Raw genomic sequence first — 13,407 nt, 5'->3', positions numbered from 1 at the left:
GTAGTATATACTACTTGCGACTATACGCCAATTAGTTCTCGAATTAAAAGATTTTCACGAATTAAAATTGAATTTGGTTAAAAAACTGTCAAAAAGAAAGACTTTGAGCAAACTGCTCTCCCTAACCCAGATTAGTTAAATAGTTAACGTTCTCCAGTTGTCTTGTTGCCAAATGTTTTGTGCCTCTTGTTTGCCCTTGACTTTGGCATCAAGACAGTAATATGTGTATAAAAAACACAACGCTAACTTTACACACTCCTCTGGAGTGATGTTTTTGTGCTGTAGCACTAGTAATGTTCTGGCCTTCCATAAGGCTTCTTTCGTTGCTGATGTAATTTGGTGAAAAAGAATTTTCTCTTGTTTCCCTCCTCCCTCCTGTATCCCTGTCAAGATGGATTCGAACGTCAGGGTCTGTTCTCCTGTGATTGCAAAAATCAGTGTTTCCAGTTTTTCCCACACTTGTTTTGCAAATGCACAATTCCACACAAAGTGTAGTGTTGATTCGTCCTGAGCGCATTTACTACACTTGATCTTAGCCAAAAGGCCGAGAAGCGATGCCCCCAAAGGGTTCGCCGGAAAGACTGCTGCTCGGCAGCTACCCTGCTGACTCGGAGCAACGCTCTGCTGCAGAACCCCAGACTCCTCGGCCAGGAATAGCATTTGCATGACCAGCATGCCCGGCGATATTTTGCATGGCTCCGCCCCCAGATTTCCAAGGGTCCCAGAGCGCCAGGGCCGAGGCGGCCAGGCACAGGCTGCAGAGCTCTGCCCAGCCAAGCTGCAGCCTCGGCCTGGCACTGGCCCCGTCACCTAGCGGCGAAAGTCACCCTCAGCTGCCCAGGGGATGTTCCCCCAAGTGCGTCCCCCTCAGATAAGGCTTGGCCGTTCGTGGCCGTTCGGGGCCTTTCAGGGGTGAGGCAGGGCAAGGACAGTGTCCCCCATCTCCTCCTTGTGGGGCTGCTGCTGCAGGCCGAGTCTGGCTGGCTGGCTGGCTGGCTGGCACCTTTGCTTTGCAGCTCCCGTGAAAAGCGAGCAAAGGGGCAGACTTTTTTTCTCCTGTGACGGGCACGACAGCACCTTTTCCAAGACAATGAAGAAAATGCATCCGAGTTCAACCCAAAAATATTGCAAAGTGCACAAGTTTCCAGAATTGCTCCGTCTTTTTTTTTCACAGCATTGTTTTCCCCAAGTGGGGAAGTGCACCAGTCCTGGAGGTACTGCAATACCAGGTTGATGCGTGGAGTGGACAGAGCAAGCTCCCATTCCATCTCCCTGTTCCAAAAATCAATTTAATATATGGTCCCCAGATAGAGGACGTATCAGATATTAAACTGATAAGAACAGATACTACACTTGATCTTAGCCAAAAGGCCGAGAAGCGATGCCCCCAAAGGGTTCGCCGGAAAGACTGCTGCTCGGCAGCTACCCTGCTGACTCGGAGCAACGCTCTGCTGCAGAACCCCAGACTCCTCGGCCAGGAATAGCATTTGCATGACCAGCATGCCCGGCGATATTTTGCATGGCTCCGCCCCCAGATTTCCAAGGGTCCCAGAGCGCCAGGGCCGGGGCGGCCAGGCACAGGCTGCAGAGCTCTGCCCAGCCAAGCTGCAGCCTCGGCCTGGCACTGGCCCCGTCACCTAGCGGCGAAAGTCACCCTCAGCTGCCCAGGGGATGTTCCCCCAAGTGCGTCCCCCTCAGATAAGGCTTGGCCGTTCGTGGCCGTTCGGGGCCTTTCAGGGGTGAGGCAGGGCAAGGACAGTGTCCCCCATCTCCTCCTTGTGGGGCTGCTGCTGCAGGCCGAGTCTGGCTGGCTGGCTGGCTGGCTGGCACCTTTGCTTTGCAGCTCCCGTGAAAAGCGAGCAAAGGGGCAGACTTTTTTTCTCCTGTGACGGGCACGACAGCACCTTTTCCAAGACAATGAAGAAAATGCATCCGAGTTCAACCCAAAAATATTGCAAAGTGCACAAGTTTCCAGAATTGCTCCGTCTTTTTTTTTCACAGCATTGTTTTCCCCAAGTGGGGAAGTGCACCAGTCCTGGAGGTACTGCAATACCAGGTTGATGCGTGGAGTGGACAGAGCAAGCTCCCATTCCATCTCCCTGTTCCAAAAATCAATTTAATATATGGTCCCCAGATAGAGGACGTATCAGATATTAAACTGATAAGAACAGATACTACACTTGATCTTAGCCAAAAGGCCGAGAAGCGATGCCCCCAAAGGGTTCGCCGGAAAGACTGCTGCTCGGCAGCTACCCTGCTGACTCGGAGCAACGCTCTGCTGCAGAACCCCAGACTCCTCGGCCAGGAATAGCATTTGCATGACCAGCATGCCCGGCGATATTTTGCATGGCTCCGCCCCCAGATTTCCAAGGGTCCCAGAGCGCCAGGGCCGGGGCGGCCAGGCACAGGCTGCAGAGCTCTGCCCAGCCAAGCTGCAGCCTCGGCCTGGCACTGGCCCCGTCACCTAGCGGCGAAAGTCACCCTCAGCTGCCCAGGGGATGTTCCCCCAAGTGCGTCCCCCTCAGATAAGGCTTGGCCGTTCGGGGCCTTTCAGGGGTGAGGCAGGGCAAGGACAGTGTCCCCCATCTCCTCCTTGTGGGGCTGCTGCTGCAGGCCGAGTCTGGCTGGCTGGCTGGCTGGCTGGCACCTTTGCTTTGCAGCTCCCGTGAAAAGCGAGCAAAGGGGCAGACTTTTTTTCTCCTGTGACGGGCACGACAGCACCTTTTCCAAGACAATGAAGAAAATGCATCCGAGTTCAACCCAAAAATATTGCAAAGTGCACAAGTTTCCAGAATTGCTCCGTCTTTTTTTTTCACAGCATTGTTTTCCCCAAGTGGGGAAGTGCACCAGTCCTGGAGGTACTGCAATACCAGGTTGATGCGTGGAGTGGACAGAGCAAGCTCCCATTCCATCTCCCTGTTCCAAAAATCAATTTAATATATGGTCCCCAGATAGAGGACGTATCAGATATTAAACTGATAAGAACAGATACTACACTTGATCTTAGCCAAAAGGCCGAGAAGCGATGCCCCCAAAGGGTTCGCCGGAAAGACTGCTGCTCGGCAGCTACCCTGCTGACTCGGAGCAACGCTCTGCTGCAGAACCCCAGACTCCTCGGCCAGGAATAGCATTTGCATGACCAGCATGCCCGGCGATATTTTGCATGGCTCCGCCCCCAGATTTCCAAGGGTCCCAGAGCGCCAGGGCCGGGGCGGCCAGGCACAGGCTGCAGAGCTCTGCCCAGCCAAGCTGCAGCCTCGGCCTGGCACTGGCCCCGTCACCTAGCGGCGAAAGTCACCCTCAGCTGCCCAGGGGATGTTCCCCCAAGTGCGTCCCCCTCAGATAAGGCTTGGCCGTTCGTGGCCGTTCGGGGCCTTTCAGGGGTGAGGCAGGGCAAGGACAGTGTCCCCCATCTCCTCCTTGTGGGGCTGCTGCTGCAGGCCGAGTCTGGCTGGCTGGCTGGCTGGCTGGCACCTTTGCTTTGCAGCTCCCGTGAAAAGCGAGCAAAGGGGCAGACTTTTTTTCTCCTGTGACGGGCACGACAGCACCTTTTCCAAGACAATGAAGAAAATGCATCCGAGTTCAACCCAAAAATATTGCAAAGTGCACAAGTTTCCAGAATTGCTCCGTCTTTTTTTTTCACAGCATTGTTTTCCCCAAGTGGGGAAGTGCACCAGTCCTGGAGGTACTGCAATACCAGGTTGATGCGTGGAGTGGACAGAGCAAGCTCCCATTCCATCTCCCTGTTCCAAAAATCAATTTAATATATGGTCCCCAGATAGAGGACGTATCAGATATTAAACTGATAAGAACAGATACTACACTTGATCTTAGCCAAAAGGCCGAGAAGCGATGCCCCCAAAGGGTTCGCCGGAAAGACTGCTGCTCGGCAGCTACCCTGCTGACTCGGAGCAACGCTCTGCTGCAGAACCCCAGACTCCTCGGCCAGGAATAGCATTTGCATGACCAGCATGCCCGGCGATATTTTGCATGGCTCCGCCCCCAGATTTCCAAGGGTCCCAGAGCGCCAGGGCCGGGGCGGCCAGGCACAGGCTGCAGAGCTCTGCCCAGCCAAGCTGCAGCCTCGGCCTGGCACTGGCCCCGTCACCTAGCGGCGAAAGTCACCCTCAGCTGCCCAGGGGATGTTCCCCCAAGTGCGTCCCCCTCAGATAAGGCTTGGCCGTTCGTGGCCGTTCGGGGCCTTTCAGGGGTGAGGCAGGGCAAGGACAGTGTCCCCCATCTCCTCCTTGTGGGGCTGCTGCTGCAGGCCGAGTCTGGCTGGCTGGCTGGCTGGCTGGCACCTTTGCTTTGCAGCTCCCGTGAAAAGCGAGCAAAGGGGCAGACTTTTTTTCTCCTGTGACGGGCACGACAGCACCTTTTCCAAGACAATGAAGAAAATGCATCCGAGTTCAACCCAAAAATATTGCAAAGTGCACAAGTTTCCAGAATTGCTCCGTCTTTTTTTTTCACAGCATTGTTTTCCCCAAGTGGGGAAGTGCACCAGTCCTGGAGGTACTGCAATACCAGGTTGATGCGTGGAGTGGACAGAGCAAGCTCCCATTCCATCTCCCTGTTCCAAAAATCAATTTAATATATGGTCCCCAGATAGAGGACGTATCAGATATTAAACTGATAAGAACAGATTTTTTTTTTTTTTTTTTTTTTGAACGGTCTCCACATCTCCCCTTACAACCGTCCCTTTCCTCCAGCAAAGTAGTATATACTACTTGCGACTATACGCCAATTAGTTCTCGAATTAAAAGATTTTCACGAATTAAAATTGAATTTGGTTAAAAAACTGTCAAAAAGAAAGACTTTGAGCAAACTGCTCTCCCTAACCCAGATTAGTTAAATAGTTAACGTTCTCCAGTTGTCTTGTTGCCAAATGTTTTGTGCCTCTTGTTTGCCCTTGACTTTGGCATCAAGACAGTAATATGTGTATAAAAAACACAACGCTAACTTTACACACTCCTCTGGAGTGATGTTTTTGTGCTGTAGCACTAGTAATGTTCTGGCCTTCCATAAGGCTTCTTTCGTTGCTGATGTAATTTGGTGAAAAAGAATTTTCTCTTGTTTCCCTCCTCCCTCCTGTATCCCTGTCAAGATGGATTCGAACGTCAGGGTCTGTTCTCCTGTGATTGCAAAAATCAGTGTTTCCAGTTTTTCCCACACTTGTTTTGCAAATGCACAATTCCACACAAAGTGTAGTGTTGATTCGTCCTGAGCGCATTTACTACACTTGATCTTAGCCAAAAGGCCGAGAAGCGATGCCCCCAAAGGGTTCGCCGGAAAGACTGCTGCTCGGCAGCTACCCTGCTGACTCGGAGCAACGCTCTGCTGCAGAACCCCAGACTCCTCGGCCAGGAATAGCATTTGCATGACCAGCATGCCCGGCGATATTTTGCATGGCTCCGCCCCCAGATTTCCAAGGGTCCCAGAGCGCCAGGGCCGGGGCGGCCAGGCACAGGCTGCAGAGCTCTGCCCAGCCAAGCTGCAGCCTCGGCCTGGCACTGGCCCCGTCACCTAGCGGCGAAAGTCACCCTCAGCTGCCCAGGGGATGTTCCCCCAAGTGCGTCCCCCTCAGATAAGGCTTGGCCGTTCGTGGCCGTTCGGGGCCTTTCAGGGGTGAGGCAGGGCAAGGACAGTGTCCCCCATCTCCTCCTTGTGGGGCTGCTGCTGCAGGCCGAGTCTGGCTGGCTGGCTGGCTGGCTGGCACCTTTGCTTTGCAGCTCCCGTGAAAAGCGAGCAAAGGGGCAGACTTTTTTTCTCCTGTGACGGGCACGACAGCACCTTTTCCAAGACAATGAAGAAAATGCATCCGAGTTCAACCCAAAAATATTGCAAAGTGCACAAGTTTCCAGAATTGCTCCGTCTTTTTTTTTCACAGCATTGTTTTCCCCAAGTGGGGAAGTGCACCAGTCCTGGAGGTACTGCAATACCAGGTTGATGCGTGGAGTGGACAGAGCAAGCTCCCATTCCATCTCCCTGTTCCAAAAATCAATTTAATATATGGTCCCCAGATAGAGGACGTATCAGATATTAAACTGATAAGAACAGATACTACACTTGATCTTAGCCAAAAGGCCGAGAAGCGATGCCCCCAAAGGGTTCGCCGGAAAGACTGCTGCTCGGCAGCTACCCTGCTGACTCGGAGCAACGCTCTGCTGCAGAACCCCAGACTCCTCGGCCAGGAATAGCATTTGCATGACCAGCATGCCCGGCGATATTTTGCATGGCTCCGCCCCCAGATTTCCAAGGGTCCCAGAGCGCCAGGGCCGAGGCGGCCAGGCACAGGCTGCAGAGCTCTGCCCAGCCAAGCTGCAGCCTCGGCCTGGCACTGGCCCCGTCACCTAGCGGCGAAAGTCACCCTCAGCTGCCCAGGGGATGTTCCCCCAAGTGCGTCCCCCTCAGATAAGGCTTGGCCGTTCGGGGCCTTTCAGGGGTGAGGCAGGGCAAGGACAGTGTCCCCCATCTCCTCCTTGTGGGGCTGCTGCTGCAGGCCGAGTCTGGCTGGCTGGCTGGCTGGCTGGCACCTTTGCTTTGCAGCTCCCGTGAAAAGCGAGCAAAGGGGCAGACTTTTTTTCTCCTGTGACGGGCACGACAGCACCTTTTCCAAGACAATGAAGAAAATGCATCCGAGTTCAACCCAAAAATATTGCAAAGTGCACAAGTTTCCAGAATTGCTCCGTCTTTTTTTTTCACAGCATTGTTTTCCCCAAGTGGGGAAGTGCACCAGTCCTGGAGGTACTGCAATACCAGGTTGATGCGTGGAGTGGACAGAGCAAGCTCCCATTCCATCTCCCTGTTCCAAAAATCAATTTAATATATGGTCCCCAGATAGAGGACGTATCAGATATTAAACTGATAAGAACAGATACTACACTTGATCTTAGCCAAAAGGCCGAGAAGCGATGCCCCCAAAGGGTTCGCCGGAAAGACTGCTGCTCGGCAGCTACCCTGCTGACTCGGAGCAACGCTCTGCTGCAGAACCCCAGACTCCTCGGCCAGGAATAGCATTTGCATGACCAGCATGCCCGGCGATATTTTGCATGGCTCCGCCCCCAGATTTCCAAGGGTCCCAGAGCGCCAGGGCCGGGGCGGCCAGGCACAGGCTGCAGAGCTCTGCCCAGCCAAGCTGCAGCCTCGGCCTGGCACTGGCCCCGTCACCTAGCGGCGAAAGTCACCCTCAGCTGCCCAGGGGATGTTCCCCCAAGTGCGTCCCCCTCAGATAAGGCTTGGCCGTTCGTGGCCGTTCAGGGCCTTTCAGGGGTGAGGCAGGGCAAGGACAGTGTCCCCCATCTCCTCCTTGTGGGGCTGCTGCTGCAGGCCGAGTCTGGCTGGCTGGCTGGCTGGCTGGCACCTTTGCTTTGCAGCTCCCGTGAAAAGCGAGCAAAGGGGCAGACTTTTTTTCTCCTGTGACGGGCACGACAGCACCTTTTCCAAGACAATGAAGAAAATGCATCCGAGTTCAACCCAAAAATATTGCAAAGTGCACAAGTTTCCAGAATTGCTCCGTCTTTTTTTTTCACAGCATTGTTTTCCCCAAGTGGGGAAGTGCACCAGTCCTGGAGGTACTGCAATACCAGGTTGATGCGTGGAGTGGACAGAGCAAGCTCCCATTCCATCTCCCTGTTCCAAAAATCAATTTAATATATGGTCCCCAGATAGAGGACGTATCAGATATTAAACTGATAAGAACAGATTTTTTTTTTTTTTTTTTTTTTTGAACGGTCTCCACATCTCCCCTTACAACCGTCCCTTTCCTCCAGCAAAGTAGTATATACTACTTGCGACTATACGCCAATTAGTTCTCGAATTAAAAGATTTTCACGAATTAAAATTGAATTTGGTTAAAAAACTGTCAAAAAGAAAGACTTTGAGCAAACTGCTCTCCCTAACCCAGATTAGTTAAATAGTTAACGTTCTCCAGTTGTCTTGTTGCCAAATGTTTTGTGCCTCTTGTTTGCCCTTGACTTTGGCATCAAGACAGTAATATGTGTATAAAAAACACAACGCTAACTTTACACACTCCTCTGGAGTGATGTTTTTGTGCTGTAGCACTAGTAATGTTCTGGCCTTCCATAAGGCTTCTTTCGTTGCTGATGTAATTTGGTGAAAAAGAATTTTCTCTTGTTTCCCTCCTCCCTCCTGTATCCCTGTCAAGATGGATTCGAACGTCAGGGTCTGTTCTCCTGTGATTGCAAAAATCAGTGTTTCCAGTTTTTCCCACACTTGTTTTGCAAATGCACAATTCCACACAAAGTGTAGTGTTGATTCGTCCTGAGCGCATTTACTACACTTGATCTTAGCCAAAAGGCCGAGAAGCGATGCCCCCAAAGGGTTCGCCGGAAAGACTGCTGCTCGGCAGCTACCCTGCTGACTCGGAGCAACGCTCTGCTGCAGAACCCCAGACTCCTCGGCCAGGAATAGCATTTGCATGACCAGCATGCCCGGCGATATTTTGCATGGCTCCGCCCCCAGATTTCCAAGGGTCCCAGAGCGCCAGGGCCGGGGCGGCCAGGCACAGGCTGCAGAGCTCTGCCCAGCCAAGCTGCAGCCTCGGCCTGGCACTGGCCCCGTCACCTAGCGGCGAAAGTCACCCTCAGCTGCCCAGGGGATGTTCCCCCAAGTGCGTCCCCCTCAGATAAGGCTTGGCCGTTCGTGGCCGTTCGGGGCCTTTCAGGGGTGAGGCAGGGCAAGGACAGTGTCCCCCATCTCCTCCTTGTGGGGCTGCTGCTGCAGGCCGAGTCTGGCTGGCTGGCTGGCTGGCTGGCACCTTTGCTTTGCAGCTCCCGTGAAAAGCGAGCAAAGGGGCAGACTTTTTTTCTCCTGTGACGGGCACGACAGCACCTTTTCCAAGACAATGAAGAAAATGCATCCGAGTTCAACCCAAAAATATTGCAAAGTGCACAAGTTTCCAGAATTGCTCCGTCTTTTTTTTTCACAGCATTGTTTTCCCCAAGTGGGGAAGTGCACCAGTCCTGGAGGTACTGCAATACCAGGTTGATGCGTGGAGTGGACAGAGCAAGCTCCCATTCCATCTCCCTGTTCCAAAAATCAATTTAATATATGGTCCCCAGATAGAGGACGTATCAGATATTAAACTGATAAGAACAGATACTACACTTGATCTTAGCCAAAAGGCCGAGAAGCGATGCCCCCAAAGGGTTCGCCGGAAAGACTGCTGCTCGGCAGCTACCCTGCTGACTCGGAGCAACGCTCTGCTGCAGAACCCCAGACTCCTCGGCCAGGAATAGCATTTGCATGACCAGCATGCCCGGCGATATTTTGCATGGCTCCGCCCCCAGATTTCCAAGGGTCCCAGAGCGCCAGGGCCGGGGCGGCCAGGCACAGGCTGCAGAGCTCTGCCCAGCCAAGCTGCAGCCTCGGCCTGGCACTGGCCCCGTCACCTAGCGGCGAAAGTCACCCTCAGCTGCCCAGGGGATGTTCCCCCAAGTGCGTCCCCCTCAGATAAGGCTTGGCCGTTCGGGGCCTTTCAGGGGTGAGGCAGGGCAAGGACAGTGTCCCCCATCTCCTCCTTGTGGGGCTGCTGCTGCAGGCCGAGTCTGGCTGGCTGGCTGGCTGGCTGGCACCTTTGCTTTGCAGCTCCCGTGAAAAGCGAGCAAAGGGGCAGACTTTTTTTCTCCTGTGACGGGCACGACAGCACCTTTTCCAAGACAATGAAGAAAATGCATCCGAGTTCAACCCAAAAATATTGCAAAGTGCACAAGTTTCCAGAATTGCTCCGTCTTTTTTTTTCACAGCATTGTTTTCCCCAAGTGGGGAAGTGCACCAGTCCTGGAGGTACTGCAATACCAGGTTGATGCGTGGAGTGGACAGAGCAAGCTCCCATTCCATCTCCCTGTTCCAAAAATCAATTTAATATATGGTCCCCAGATAGAGGACGTATCAGATATTAAACTGATAAGAACAGATTTTTTTTTTTTTTTTTTTTTTTGAACGGTCTCCACATCTCCCCTTACAACCGTCCCTTTCCTCCAGCAAAGTAGTATATACTACTTGCGACTATACGCCAATTAGTTCTCGAATTAAAAGATTTTCACGAATTAAAATTGAATTTGGTTAAAAAACTGTCAAAAAGAAAGACTTTGAGCAAACTGCTCTCCCTAACCCAGATTAGTTAAATAGTTAACGTTCTCCAGTTGTCTTGTTGCCAAATGTTTTGTGCCTCTTGTTTGCCCTTGACTTTGGCATCAAGACAGTAATATGTGTATAAAAAACACAACGCTAACTTTACACACTCCTCTGGAGTGATGTTTTTGTGCTGTAGCACTAGTAATGTTCTGGCCTTCCATAAGGCTTCTTTCGTTGCTGATGTAATTTGGTGAAAAAGAATTTTCTCTTGTTTCCCTCCTCCCTCCTGTATCCCTGTCAAGATGGATTCGAACGTCAGGGTCTGTTCTCCTGTGATTGCAAAAATCAGTGTTTCCAGTTTTTCCCACACTTGTTTTGCAAATGCACAATTCCACACAAAGTGTAGTGTTGATTCGTCCTGAGCGCATTTACTACACTTGATCTTAGCCAAAAGGCCGAGAAGCGATGCCCCCAAAGGGTTCGCCGGAAAGACTGCTGCTCGGCAGCTACCCTGCTGACTCGGAGCAACGCTCTGCTGCAGAACCCCAGACTCCTCGGCCAGGAATAGCATTTGCATGACCAGCATGCCCGGCGATATTTTGCATGGCTCCGCCCCCAGATTTCCAAGGGTCCCAGAGCGCCAGGGCCGAGGCGGCCAGGCACAGGCTGCAGAGCTCTGCCCAGCCAAGCTGCAGCCTCGGCCTGGCACTGGCCCCGTCACCTAGCGGCGAAAGTCACCCTCAGCTGCCCAGGGGATGTTCCCCCAAGTGCGTCCCCCTCAGATAAGGCTTGGCCGTTCGTGGCCGTTCGGGGCCTTTCAGGGGTGAGGCAGGGCAAGGACAGTGTCCCCCATCTCCTCCTTGTGGGGCTGCTGCTGCAGGCCGAGTCTGGCTGGCTGGCTGGCTGGCTGGCACCTTTGCTTTGCAGCTCCCGTGAAAAGCGAGCAAAGGGGCAGACTTTTTTTCTCCTGTGACGGGCACGACAGCACCTTTTCCAAGACAATGAAGAAAATGCATCCGAGTTCAACCCAAAAATATTGCAAAGTGCACAAGTTTCCAGAATTGCTCCGTCTTTTTTTTTCACAGCATTGTTTTCCCCAAGTGGGGAAGTGCACCAGTCCTGGAGGTACTGCAATACCAGGTTGATGCGTGGAGTGGACAGAGCAAGCTCCCATTCCATCTCCCTGTTCCAAAAATCAATTTAATATATGGTCCCCAGATAGAGGACGTATCAGATATTAAACTGATAAGAACAGATACTACACTTGATCTTAGCCAAAAGGCCGAGAAGCGATGCCCCCAAAGGGTTCGCCGGAAAGACTGCTGCTCGGCAGCTACCCTGCTGACTCGGAGCAACGCTCTGCTGCAGAACCCCAGACTCCTCGGCCAGGAATAGCATTTGCATGACCAGCATGCCCGGCGATATTTTGCATGGCTCCGCCCCCAGATTTCCAAGGGTCCCAGAGCGCCAGGGCCGGGGCGGCCAGGCACAGGCTGCAGAGCTCTGCCCAGCCAAGCTGCAGCCTCGGCCTGGCACTGGCCCCGTCACCTAGCGGCGAAAGTCACCCTCAGCTGCCCAGGGGATGTTCCCCCAAGTGCGTCCCCCTCAGATAAGGCTTGGCCGTTCGTGGCCGTTCGGGGCCTTTCAGGGGTGAGGCAGGGCAAGGACAGTGTCCCCCATCTCCTCCTTGTGGGGCTGCTGCTGCAGGCCGAGTCTGGCTGGCTGGCTGGCTGGCTGGCACCTTTGCTTTGCAGCTCCCGTGAAAAGCGAGCAAAGGGGCAGACTTTTTTTCTCCTGTGACGGGCACGACAGCACCTTTTCCAAGACAATGAAGAAAATGCATCCGAGTTCAACCCAAAAATATTGCAAAGTGCACAAGTTTCCAGAATTGCTCCGTCTTTTTTTTTCACAGCATTGTTTTCCCCAAGTGGGGAAGTGCACCAGTCCTGGAGGTACTGCAATACCAGGTTGATGCGTGGAGTGGACAGAGCAAGCTCCCATTCCATCTCCCTGTTCCAAAAATCAATTTAATATATGGTCCCCAGATAGAGGACGTATCAGATATTAAACTGATAAGAACAGATACTACACTTGATCTTAGCCAAAAGGCCGAGAAGCGATGCCCCCAAAGGGTTCGCCGGAAAGACTGCTGCTCGGCAGCTACCCTGCTGACTCGGAGCAACGCTCTGCTGCAGAACCCCAGACTCCTCGGCCAGGAATAGCATTTGCATGACCAGCATGCCCGGCGATATTTTGCATGGCTCCGCCCCCAGATTTCCAAGGGTCCCAGAGCGCCAGGGCCGGGGCGGCCAGGCACAGGCTGCAGAGCTCTGCCCAGCCAAGCTGCAGCCTCGGCCTGGCACTGGCCCCGTCACCTAGCGGCGAAAGTCACCCTCAGCTGCCCAGGGGATGTTCCCCCAAGTGCGTCCCCCTCAGATAAGGCTTGGCCGTTCGGGGCCTTTCAGGGGTGAGGCAGGGCAAGGACAGTGTCCCCCATCTCCTCCTTGTGGGGCTGCTGCTGCAGGCCGAGTCTGGCTGGCTGGCTGGCTGGCTGGCACCTTTGCTTTGCAGCTCCCGTGAAAAGCGAGCAAAGGGGCAGACTTTTTTTCTCCTGTGACGGGCACGACAGCACCTTTTCCAAGACAATGAAGAAAATGCATCCGAGTTCAACCCAAAAATATTGCAAAGTGCACAAGTTTCCAGAATTGCTCCGTCTTTTTTTTTCACAGCATTGTTTTCCCCAAGTGGGGAAGTGCACCAGTCCTGGAGGTACTGCAATACCAGGTTGATGCGTGGAGTGGACAGAGCAAGCTCCCATTCCATCTCCCTGTTCCAAAAATCAATTTAATATATGGTCCCCAGATAGAGGACGTATCAGATATTAAACTGATAAGAACAGATACTACACTTGATCTTAGCCAAAAGGCCGAGAAGCGATGCCCCCAAAGGGTTCGCCGGAAAGACTGCTGCTCGGCAGCTACCCTGCTGACTCGGAGCAACGCTCTGCTGCAGAACCCCAGACTCCTCGGCCAGGAATAGCATTTGCATGACCAGCATGCCCGGCGATATTTTGCATGGCTCCGCCCCCAGATTTCCAAGGGTCCCAGAGCGCCAGGGCCGGGGCGGCCAGGCACAGGCTGCAGAGCTCTGCCCAGCCAAGCTGCAGCCTCGGCCTGGCACTGGCCCCGTCACCTAGCGGCGAAAGTCACCCTCAGCTGCCCAGGGGATGTTCCCCCAAGTGCGTCCCCCTCAGATAAGGCTTGGCCGTTCGTGGCCGTTCGGGGCCTTTCAGGGGTGAGGCAGGGCAAGGAC

The 13,407-nt window shown here is 53.4% G+C and overlaps 13 non-coding genes across 13 annotated transcripts; all 13 read right to left on the bottom strand.

Annotated features, from left to right (window-relative positions):
- Positions 1 to 1,192: 1,192 nt before the first annotated feature.
- LOC138517362 (U2 spliceosomal RNA) lies at positions 1,193 to 1,383 on the bottom strand. The gene has a single exon (XR_011282555.1). It is a non-coding gene; the product is annotated as a U2 spliceosomal RNA (small nuclear RNA).
- A 636-nt stretch (positions 1,384 to 2,019) lies between these two features.
- On the bottom strand, positions 2,020 to 2,210 carry LOC138517361 (U2 spliceosomal RNA). Its single transcript, XR_011282554.1, has one exon. It is a non-coding gene; the product is annotated as a U2 spliceosomal RNA (small nuclear RNA).
- Positions 2,211 to 2,836: 626 nt separating this feature from the next.
- On the bottom strand, positions 2,837 to 3,027 carry LOC138517360 (U2 spliceosomal RNA). Its single transcript, XR_011282553.1, has one exon. It is a non-coding gene; the product is annotated as a U2 spliceosomal RNA (small nuclear RNA).
- A 636-nt stretch (positions 3,028 to 3,663) lies between these two features.
- LOC138517359 (U2 spliceosomal RNA) lies at positions 3,664 to 3,854 on the bottom strand. The gene has a single exon (XR_011282552.1). It is a non-coding gene; the product is annotated as a U2 spliceosomal RNA (small nuclear RNA).
- A 636-nt stretch (positions 3,855 to 4,490) lies between these two features.
- On the bottom strand, positions 4,491 to 4,674 carry LOC138517565 (U2 spliceosomal RNA). The gene has a single exon (XR_011282717.1). It is a non-coding gene; the product is annotated as a U2 spliceosomal RNA (small nuclear RNA).
- A 1,231-nt stretch (positions 4,675 to 5,905) lies between these two features.
- On the bottom strand, positions 5,906 to 6,096 carry LOC138517358 (U2 spliceosomal RNA). Its single transcript, XR_011282551.1, has one exon. It is a non-coding gene; the product is annotated as a U2 spliceosomal RNA (small nuclear RNA).
- A 626-nt stretch (positions 6,097 to 6,722) lies between these two features.
- Positions 6,723 to 6,913, bottom strand: LOC138517357 (U2 spliceosomal RNA). The gene has a single exon (XR_011282550.1). It is a non-coding gene; the product is annotated as a U2 spliceosomal RNA (small nuclear RNA).
- A 636-nt stretch (positions 6,914 to 7,549) lies between these two features.
- Positions 7,550 to 7,734, bottom strand: LOC138517590 (U2 spliceosomal RNA). Its single transcript, XR_011282740.1, has one exon. It is a non-coding gene; the product is annotated as a U2 spliceosomal RNA (small nuclear RNA).
- A 1,231-nt stretch (positions 7,735 to 8,965) lies between these two features.
- LOC138517356 (U2 spliceosomal RNA) lies at positions 8,966 to 9,156 on the bottom strand. The gene has a single exon (XR_011282549.1). It is a non-coding gene; the product is annotated as a U2 spliceosomal RNA (small nuclear RNA).
- Positions 9,157 to 9,782: 626 nt separating this feature from the next.
- On the bottom strand, positions 9,783 to 9,967 carry LOC138517589 (U2 spliceosomal RNA). The gene has a single exon (XR_011282739.1). It is a non-coding gene; the product is annotated as a U2 spliceosomal RNA (small nuclear RNA).
- Positions 9,968 to 11,198: 1,231 nt separating this feature from the next.
- Positions 11,199 to 11,389, bottom strand: LOC138517355 (U2 spliceosomal RNA). The gene has a single exon (XR_011282548.1). It is a non-coding gene; the product is annotated as a U2 spliceosomal RNA (small nuclear RNA).
- A 636-nt stretch (positions 11,390 to 12,025) lies between these two features.
- Positions 12,026 to 12,216, bottom strand: LOC138517354 (U2 spliceosomal RNA). The gene has a single exon (XR_011282547.1). It is a non-coding gene; the product is annotated as a U2 spliceosomal RNA (small nuclear RNA).
- Positions 12,217 to 12,842: 626 nt separating this feature from the next.
- Positions 12,843 to 13,033, bottom strand: LOC138517351 (U2 spliceosomal RNA). Its single transcript, XR_011282545.1, has one exon. It is a non-coding gene; the product is annotated as a U2 spliceosomal RNA (small nuclear RNA).
- Positions 13,034 to 13,407: the final 374 nt, after the last annotated feature.

The sequence above is a fragment of the Ambystoma mexicanum genome, chromosome 6q (genome assembly GCF_040938575.1).
Source record: "Ambystoma mexicanum isolate Mex_15411 chromosome 6q, UKY_AmexF1_1, whole genome shotgun sequence".
NCBI classification, from domain to species: Eukaryota; Metazoa; Chordata; class Amphibia; order Caudata; family Ambystomatidae; genus Ambystoma; species Ambystoma mexicanum.
Note: the sequence above shows the minus strand (reverse complement) of the source record. Positions and strands in the feature narration are given on the sequence as shown.